The sequence below is a fragment of the Phoxinus phoxinus genome, assembly GCF_949152265.1.
Source record: "Phoxinus phoxinus genome assembly, chromosome: 4".
Classification (NCBI taxonomy): Eukaryota; Metazoa; Chordata; class Actinopteri; order Cypriniformes; family Leuciscidae; genus Phoxinus; species Phoxinus phoxinus.
In genome coordinates this window covers 5352742-5361439 of record NC_136879.1, presented here as the reverse complement: position 1 = coordinate 5361439, position 8698 = coordinate 5352742, and the positions used below count along the sequence as shown (strand labels likewise).

The 8698-nt window shown below is 39.5% G+C and overlaps 1 long non-coding RNA gene across 2 annotated transcripts; it reads right to left on the bottom strand.

Moving 5' to 3' along the window:
* Nucleotides 1-1657: 1657 nt before the first annotated feature.
* LOC306996936 lies at nt 1658-8458 on the bottom strand. Of its 2 annotated transcripts, none has more exons than XR_013797217.1 (4): nt 8407-8458; nt 7094-7152; nt 5164-5324; nt 1658-2051 (listed from the first exon to the last, which is right to left on the bottom strand). It is a non-coding gene; the product is annotated as an uncharacterized lncRNA (long non-coding RNA). The 2 variants fall into 2 exon arrangements; XR_013797218.1 differs by lacking the exon at nt 8407-8458 and adding an exon at nt 7277-7461.
* Nucleotides 8459-8698: the final 240 nt, after the last annotated feature.

Genomic DNA, 8698 nt, shown 5'->3' with positions numbered 1-8698 from the left:
CACGTTCTCGTCTACATCACACCGTATGTTGTCTCTCGCTGTACACCTTGGATAGAAATGCTTAGCATGCCTTATCCACCTGACAGTCTTCAACTGAGATGTCTCTGCAGCCAGCATCCATGCAGGAGGGACATTTGGTCATGTGGCCGATGATCATATACTTTCCATCTCCAAGCAGAAAAACATTCCTCAATGGGGTTGAGGAAAGGAGAGTACGGAGGAAGAAAAATGGAAATCATTCTTGGATTTGCTGCAAATCAGTTAGTGATTGCATGTGAATGGTGGAATGTAATCACAAATGTCCTCATGTTTCCTCCCACCTGTTCTGCTTCTGGCACCAGTTGTTGGTGGAGGTCATCTAAAAACAAAAGAAGGCGCTCTGTGTTGTAGGGACCAATCTGGCTTTTCTGCAGGACCAAACCAGCACTTTACCATAACTGGTCAAGTGCCTTGACAATGCTGGTGGCCAGCAGTTACTGTAATACAGTAAATAGCCACTGCATTGATAGCCCGCATGAAATGCATGACTTACCTGTTGGTTTGTTGAAAAATCTGGATAATGGAAGCAACGGTTGACCGTCTGAGATTAGGCTGGACTCTTTCACCAGCCTCTCTCAATGACAGCCTCTCTCCCTCGTCTAACTAGTCCTCTCCCTGGTCCAACTAGTCCTCTCCCTGGTCCAACTAGTCCTCTCCCTGGTCCAACTAGTCCTCTCCCTCGTCCAACTAGTCCTCTCCCTGGTCCAACTAGTCCTCTCCCTGGTCCAATTAGTCCTCTCCCTCGTCTAACTAGTCCTCTCCCTTGTCTAACTAGTCCTCTCCCGGGTCCAGCTAGTCCTCTCCCTGGTCCAACTAGTCCTCTCCCTGGTCCAACTAGTCCTCTCCCTCGTCTAACTAGTCCTCTCCCTCGTCTAACTAGTCCTCTCCCTCGTCCAGACATTTTCTTTCTTTTTCTGCTCCTCTCTATTGTTCTGTGTTGCTTTGAACAAAACTAATCCAAAAAAATGCATTTTGATTGTGTATGTCCATGTAATGGAAAGTCTTCAACACCTGGCTATGTCTCTTGAGATTGGAATCAGCTATTTCTTACTGTAATGATCAGTAATATAAAAATGCTTATCAGCTGTTTGAATATTTTTTTTCAATATTTGTTTCAATACTTTTGAGCTGGTATTGTTGCAGAAGTAGAGACTTTATACACTGTTAGACATTTTATTGTATTTTTGCGGTAACTTACTGGCAGCACTATTGCCAGTAAGTTACTGTAAGTTCCACTTTACAGTAGCTTACCTGTAAATGTGTTTTACGGTATGATGCCCTTACCGCAATTTCATTTTACAGTAAGATACCCTTACCGCAATTTCATTTTACAGTAAGATACCCTTACCGCAATTTCATTTTACAGTAAGATACCCTTACCGCAATTTCATTTTACAGTAAGATACCCTTACTGCAATTTCATTTTACAGTATGATTTCCTTACTGCAATTTCATTTTACAGTAAGATGCCTTACTGCAATTTCATTTTACAGTATGATGCCCTTACCGCAGTTTTATTTTACAGTACAATACCCTTACTGCAACTTATTTTTCATTTATTTTACACTATTAATGCTATTGAATTGAATAAATTCCAAAAAAGTTACTTGAGTTCATGTACATCAGCATATTTATTATTTACTATCACAATTAATTACATTCAATTTACTTATTGTGATGCAACATTTAAAAGAGAAATTCATGCATAACAAATAAAAGCAGATCATGACAATACGCAAAAAAATGTTTTTTTTTTAAATCAAGTACAAAATACACTAACAGTTCTCAGCTAAAACAAGAGGAAATTAAATCAAAAGGAAATGGCACCCACCTCTCTACTAATCCCAAATAAATAACAATATACATTTGTATGATAAAGAACAATACAACAAAAGTTTACAAATAAATAACTGATCTGAGGAATGGTGCTGCTTTTGCCCCCAAAGCTTCCTCTCCTCCAATCACAGCAGATTTACACCCGATCATTGGCGTCAGGTGGCAGCAATTCCTTTCTGCTTATGGGAAGTAGAGAGAGAGAAACAGGGAGAAAGGGGAAAATAAATAAAAAAACAAAACAAATACATCCTTGGACATAACACACTCAAACAGCAAGTTCTACAGATTGTAGCACCAGCACCAGATTTGGTAGCACCGCACATGTAATATGAGCTTAATCACCGTCTTTCTTACATTTAGACTTTTGTCTCAGTGCATGCGTTGTTTTAGTTTGGCAGGGTCGCCACTAGCTTAGCTTAGCATAATGAATTGAATCTTTTGTTGCCAGCTAGCATGTTCTGAGTAAAAGTGATATAAAAAAAACACCTAATTACTTCTTGTGGCCTGCGTATTCACGAGTACAAATAGCGATGCAGATTAAGACTAGGCGATTTCCTAGACAGATTTTGACTTGGGACTATATTAGGGTGAAGCACAGGTGAAGCACTGCTACTTGAGTGCAGAGATATCACGCAACACATGAAATCCCAGTCAACATAATAGTAGCTGGCTATTTTTCCTACAGTAGACATAGTAAATGGCGATGAACATGGCTGATTTTGTGAGAGACGAAGAGGGTGACTTCTCAGACAGTCAAGATCCAGAACCATACCTCTATGAACCAGAGTTTTCAGAAGAGGAGCTGCGTGCTTTGGAAATAGAACAACAGGAGGAGGAGGTTGCGATCGCTCAACAACCTGAGGACGTGAGGATGAGAGCCAAGTTGCCAACACAAACTGGTGGTGTGAGTGTGCCAACCTATGCCGACTGAAATAAACTCAACACAATCCAAAAGCGAAGATACTCGGTGCAGGTCACGCCGGTAAGTTGACAGATTTCATGTGTTGCGTGATATCTCTGCGCCCAAGTAGCAGTGCTTCGCCTGTGCTTCACCATGATATAGTCCCAAGTCAATATCTGCCTTGGAAATCACATAGTCTTAATCTGCAATGCTATTTGTACTTGTGAATACGCAGTAGTAATTAGGTGTTTTATTTTTTATCACTTTTACTCAGTACATGCTAGCTGGCAACAAATGATTCCATTCATTATGCTAAGCTAAACAAGCGCCGACCCTGTCAAACTAAAACAATGCATGCACTGAGACAAATGCATTTGCCCACCTATCTAAATGTACGAAAGACGGTGAATAAGCCCTATTTCACAAAACGGTGGAGTGTTCCTATAAAAGAAAACTACGGTGAAAAATAAACCTAGGGGTAATTAGCACATGGTTACAGAGTAGATCGTTCTCTGGAATGCGTTTTAATGATAATCGAATGTAAAGAGTTTTATCTCTAAAAACAGATTAGCTTATAACGCTAGTATATGGGGCAGAGAGTAAGTTAAAGTAAATCGCTAGTTAATACCACTAACTAGTGCTGTGTTGAAAAAATCGATTCACCAATTCTAAATCGATTTTCATATTAATTTCTAAAGATCGATCCGTAACTCAGAGGATCGATTTAATAACAAGCCTACATTTTCCCCATAAACACACTGAGACACGGCGACCGGCGGCGCTGCTAATGCGGTTTCTCTGAATCTACTTGTTGACAAGAAAGTAGGAATGAATCGTTCACATAGCGCGTTTTTTGGGCGTGCAAATTCGTTTTCCAGGCGCGCCTCTGTTCATGGTTGCATAGCAACGGCAGACGCAATTCACGCAAAGGGAAAGCACGCGCTTGTTGAGAGGAGAAAGCGGTGCAAACTCGTGCAAACTGCGCTCTCCATGATGACGAGGAAGTATCATCAAATAATTAATTGATTTCTAGCCCTTGCATTAGCTTTACTACTAGATATATTCATTGAGATGAGAAATAAAAAGCCGCCCTGTAAAGCTATGATCAGCTGTTCGGCCGAGCAAAAACAGGCTTGTTTTTGTCACATGACCTGTTGAGATGCATTGAAGTGCTTCTCACTGAATTTGCACGCGCATAAAACGCGATATGTGAACGGCCCCTAAAGTGGTATCGTGTGCGGTTCGTTGTATCTAGTTTAAAAGGCCTTTTAAATATGAACGCAGTTTTGGATTAAATAAAAGGACAGTCAATTAAGTCTAATAAAACACGTTTTATCTCCTGTTTAGTTGGTAACACTACATTAAGACACCATTCATTAACATTAATGCCTTATCTAACATCAATACATTGAGTGAACAATACATTTTTACAACATTAATGTATGTTTGTGAATGTTATTTAATACAAACACTTGATTGTTCATGAACAGTTAAAACTTTTGATTTTAAAAATATAAGATCGGATCAGATCGGATCGAATCGAATCGAATAATGATAATCGATTCAAGATCTTGAGAATCGGAATCGAATCGATTCTTGAAATTTGAATCGATACCCAGCACTACCACTAACAAGGCTCAAAATAGCCTCACACTACCACGGTAGCATAATGAGGGTCCTTACATGCAAACCGAAGCATTGAGAACTTTGTAAGTGTACAAACAGTTTAATAAGAAGATACTTAATAAAGACAGTACATTACGCGTTTACAGACAGCAGCCATCTTGGAAAACAGTCTCGACAAGTCGAGCAACGAGCGCTGTGCTAAGTGATATGAACTGTGACTTGTTCATTTTTGTATTATTATTTGTATTTATTTATTTTCCGGAAACAACAGAAGATTCCAAGTCACAGTTCAAATCACTTAGCATCTAAATAAGAAGTATCTTCTTATTAAACTGTTTGTACACGTACAAAGTTCTCAATGCTTCGATTTGCATGTAGGGACCCTCATTATGCTACCGTGGTAGTGTGAGGCTATTTTGAGCCTTGTTAGTGGTAATAACTAGCGATTTACTTTAACTTACTCTCTGCCCCATATACTAGCGTTATAAGCTAATCTGTATTTAGAGATAAAACTCTTTACATTCGATTATCATGAAAACGCATCCCAGAGAACGATCTACTCGGTAACCATGTGTTAATTACCCCTAGGTTCATTTTTCACCGGAGTTGTCCTTAAAGGATTCACGGACACCCTGAGAACAGCAGGGACAAATATTTAATGGAACTGCAAAAATTGTGTACTGGTGTTGGTGTCTGACTGATTGTGGTGGCCTGTCCGGGCCAATTTTTTGTACCAGTCCAGCCCTGCATAAGAAACGTACCTAATTTGATGTTCTCCACTCAAATTCGGTGAGCCTCTGCAGAAACGTTGCTACCCGGGAGTTGATGGCAGTCACCTTTCTCTTTACAACACCTCCTGTCTTTCGACCTGTGCCAACTTTGGCCGTGCACAACCTCTTCAGGGTTGATCCTTAAAAAGAATCTTAAAACAAACACAGGTCTTACATTTTCATATTAACACATACAGTAGTCATCTTTAAAAGCGGCCCTCTAACACAGACGCGCTGCACAGTTATACTAGTGAACTCACTCGAGGCCCAGAGAGAAGGAAATTAATAGTGGAATAAAGTTGTTATTTTTGTGTTTTTTTTGCAAACAAAAAATATTCTCGTCGCTTGATAAACTTAAGATTGAGCCACTGTAGTCACTTGGAATATATTAACGATCTCTTTAATAACTTTTCTGGGCCAGCAAGATTCATTCCCTCTGAAAGCCTATGGTGGAGTGAGACAGCTCTCATAAAAAATATCCTAAATTGTGTTCGGAAGATGAACGAAAGACTTATGGCGCTTTTCCACTGCACAGTACCAGCTCGCCTCGGCTCGCCTCGCCTCGACTCGACTCGCCTTTGTTTGGTTTTCCACTGTGTAAAAGTTGTACCAGTACCTGCTTCCAGGTACTTTTTTTCGTATCACCTCCGGCGAGGTTCTAAGCGAGCCGAGGCGAGCTGAGGCGATACTAAAACGTGACGTGACACACGGGAGACTGCTGATTGGTCAGCGAGAATCGTCACTATTCACTGCGCCATCATTGCACGCGCCAGACGGAGTATCCTGAATAACCCCGGCATTTTTAAATAGTTTTGCCAGAGATTGCGTGATATACCCATTACTAATATTATGTAAAACAGCATACACTCGATTTCCTCCATTGTACTGTGTGTGTGGGTAGCGGGTGTGTGTCACGTCGCTATGACGAGCACCAGGTACTATTGTGGAAGTACTATATGCAATGGAAAACGGAGCGAAACGCGAGCCGAGCCGAGACGAGCTGAGACGAGCTGAGTCGAGTCGAGCTGGTACTGTGCAGTGGAAAAGCGCCATTACATGGTTGGAACAACATGAGGGTGATTAATTACTGACAGAATTATCAATTTTGGATGAACTAACCCTTTAAAGTATTATTTAAATCATTTTATATTTTTATAATCAAAACCTTCTATTTAAAACATTAAAGTACGCGTGAACCGGAAGTTGCAAATGACTTGTCTCCAGTGTTGTGACGTATTTCCAAGTGAAACGGAATATAGAACAGAGGGCAGGATTTTACCTTAGCGCTCCTCCTCTCCATCTCTCGCTCAAAACAGAATAACGGTCTGAGGGGAGTGGTTAAGCGTTTTCCAACCCAAGCCGTCAAGCCTACATGGGAAAAAGAAAAGGAACGCCATTTCAGACCGGAAGTAACTTTTCAGACTTTGATTATAGATTACCACGGCAAACTATTTTTTTTCTGTGTATTAACTTGCACGGATTCATTGTTCACCACAAGACTAGTAATATGCGCTAACAAAGTAAATAGGGTCAATCTTGATTTTAATGCTGACTTTAATCTCATAACACTGTTATCAAGAATTTAAATGCATTCCTGCCACTTCTGAGGCTCATTAAAGTCCCAGTGAACCGGAAGTTGCAAACAACTTTTTTCCAGTGTTGTGAAGTATGAATTTTGTTGATTCTGATTTAATTTGATTGATAACTTATTCTTCCTGATTGTGTTGTATTATTATAACTCAATTTATATTAATTTATAAATTTGACATAAAGGGCCCTATCATACGTTTAGATCGTTAAACCAGGGCCCAAAATATGACACATTTATAATGGTTAAATGAATAAATTAAAGAAAGCGTAGGGCCTGCAAGGCTCCATTATCACATAATGCATCTGATAGTTACTCAAAACATATACTTACAAAGCCAAAGACCCTCAGTGCTGTGGCTCTTAAAAGAGCCTTTGGGCTGTAGTTAGCTCCTGTTGACAAAGACAAAAGAGAAAAAGAAAAAACATTATTTTTTCATCGATGATTATTGGCTAATGACTATATGTTATGAACATGATTAATCACAGATCTATGACTGCTAGATTGATCACTTACACAATCAGATGACAATCGACACTGAAAAAAGAGAGAAGAGAATATAACTTTTTAGCCTACAACATGCAGGAGGGAGAGGAGGAAGGGATAGGGGGGCCGTTTTACCAATAATTAGCATAGAATTTCTAAAATATTTTGCAATGAAAATGTATCAATTAATCTATTAGCCTGCCTTTATATTGCGTTAAAAGCGTTACTATTTTAAGCATGTCTGTCCTGTGCAGAGTGAATCCCGTATGATACTATTATGTAAATTTAGCTGTCACTTCAGAAATAGTTTGCAGCTGTCGGTCCAATACATCTCTTACATCGTGTTTACACTTTGTTAATGAGATTCATATTCATTTCACATTCATATTCATTCTTTATTGTCCTCAATAGAGGACATTTGTTCGCGAGCCCGAAATTCGCGAGCCTGCATAAATCGACACTGAATTTAAATGGCGTTATGGGCGGTGAGTAGATTCTGACTAACGTTAACTAACTTGAACACCTTTGTTTGGCCATTGCGTTCAAGAGACCAACAACTACCGGTAATCTGTGATTGGCTACATTGCTGCTCACCGCTGCAAAACGCGTTGTAAATGGATTAATTTTCCGTTCTCCAGAGCGTGAACACAAATAAGCACAAATATACACTGGGGCGTTTGGCAAATCTGTTGCGCCAAAAATTACAGTATCAATTGAGGGTGCTCTTGCTTGCGTTTGAGGGTGCATAGCACACCCATAGAATCGGCCAGGAGCGAGAGCGCGAGAGAGTGCCTTTGAAAAAAACGCGCTAGGTAACTTCAAAATAGCCTAACGTCACACACATTAACGGTATTTTTTTAAATGACGAGTAAAATATGCCTTAACTGGTCGTAAAAATTACGGAAAACCATTGTTTGTGTAAATACTAAATTGGGTCCATCGACTGGAAAAGGCAGTCAGACATAATGGGATATGAAAGCGGGAGTTTTTGAGGAAAACCAAGTTCCTTCAGACTGTCCTTTGGCTTTTAGTAATAATAGCCTATTAGATTGTATTATTTACTTTCTTCATACATTTAGCTATATTTAATTGATATTGGTAATAGTTTACGCTGTAAAAGTAACATAAAAGAAATTTGTTCAGTTAAAGTAGCCTAATACCTCAGAAAAACTCACAGCTGGCGTCTCTGGCGATCCACTCTCAGCAGGGACGTCTGATAAGCGCGCGCTTGACACACAGACCTCTGTTTACATTCTTCGAGGCTGTTGCGCGGGCTTTGCACGCGAGCAACAATTAAAATAGTAATTTTATAAAATTATAAAAAATAAGGTCTAATGTCTATGTATGGGAACCAGTTTTTGGAGAAAATGCTAATATAAAAATGACTAATTTATATAGGATTAAAATAAATCCTTCCATCCACGTGTTTTTTATTTAACTTTTAAACATCCA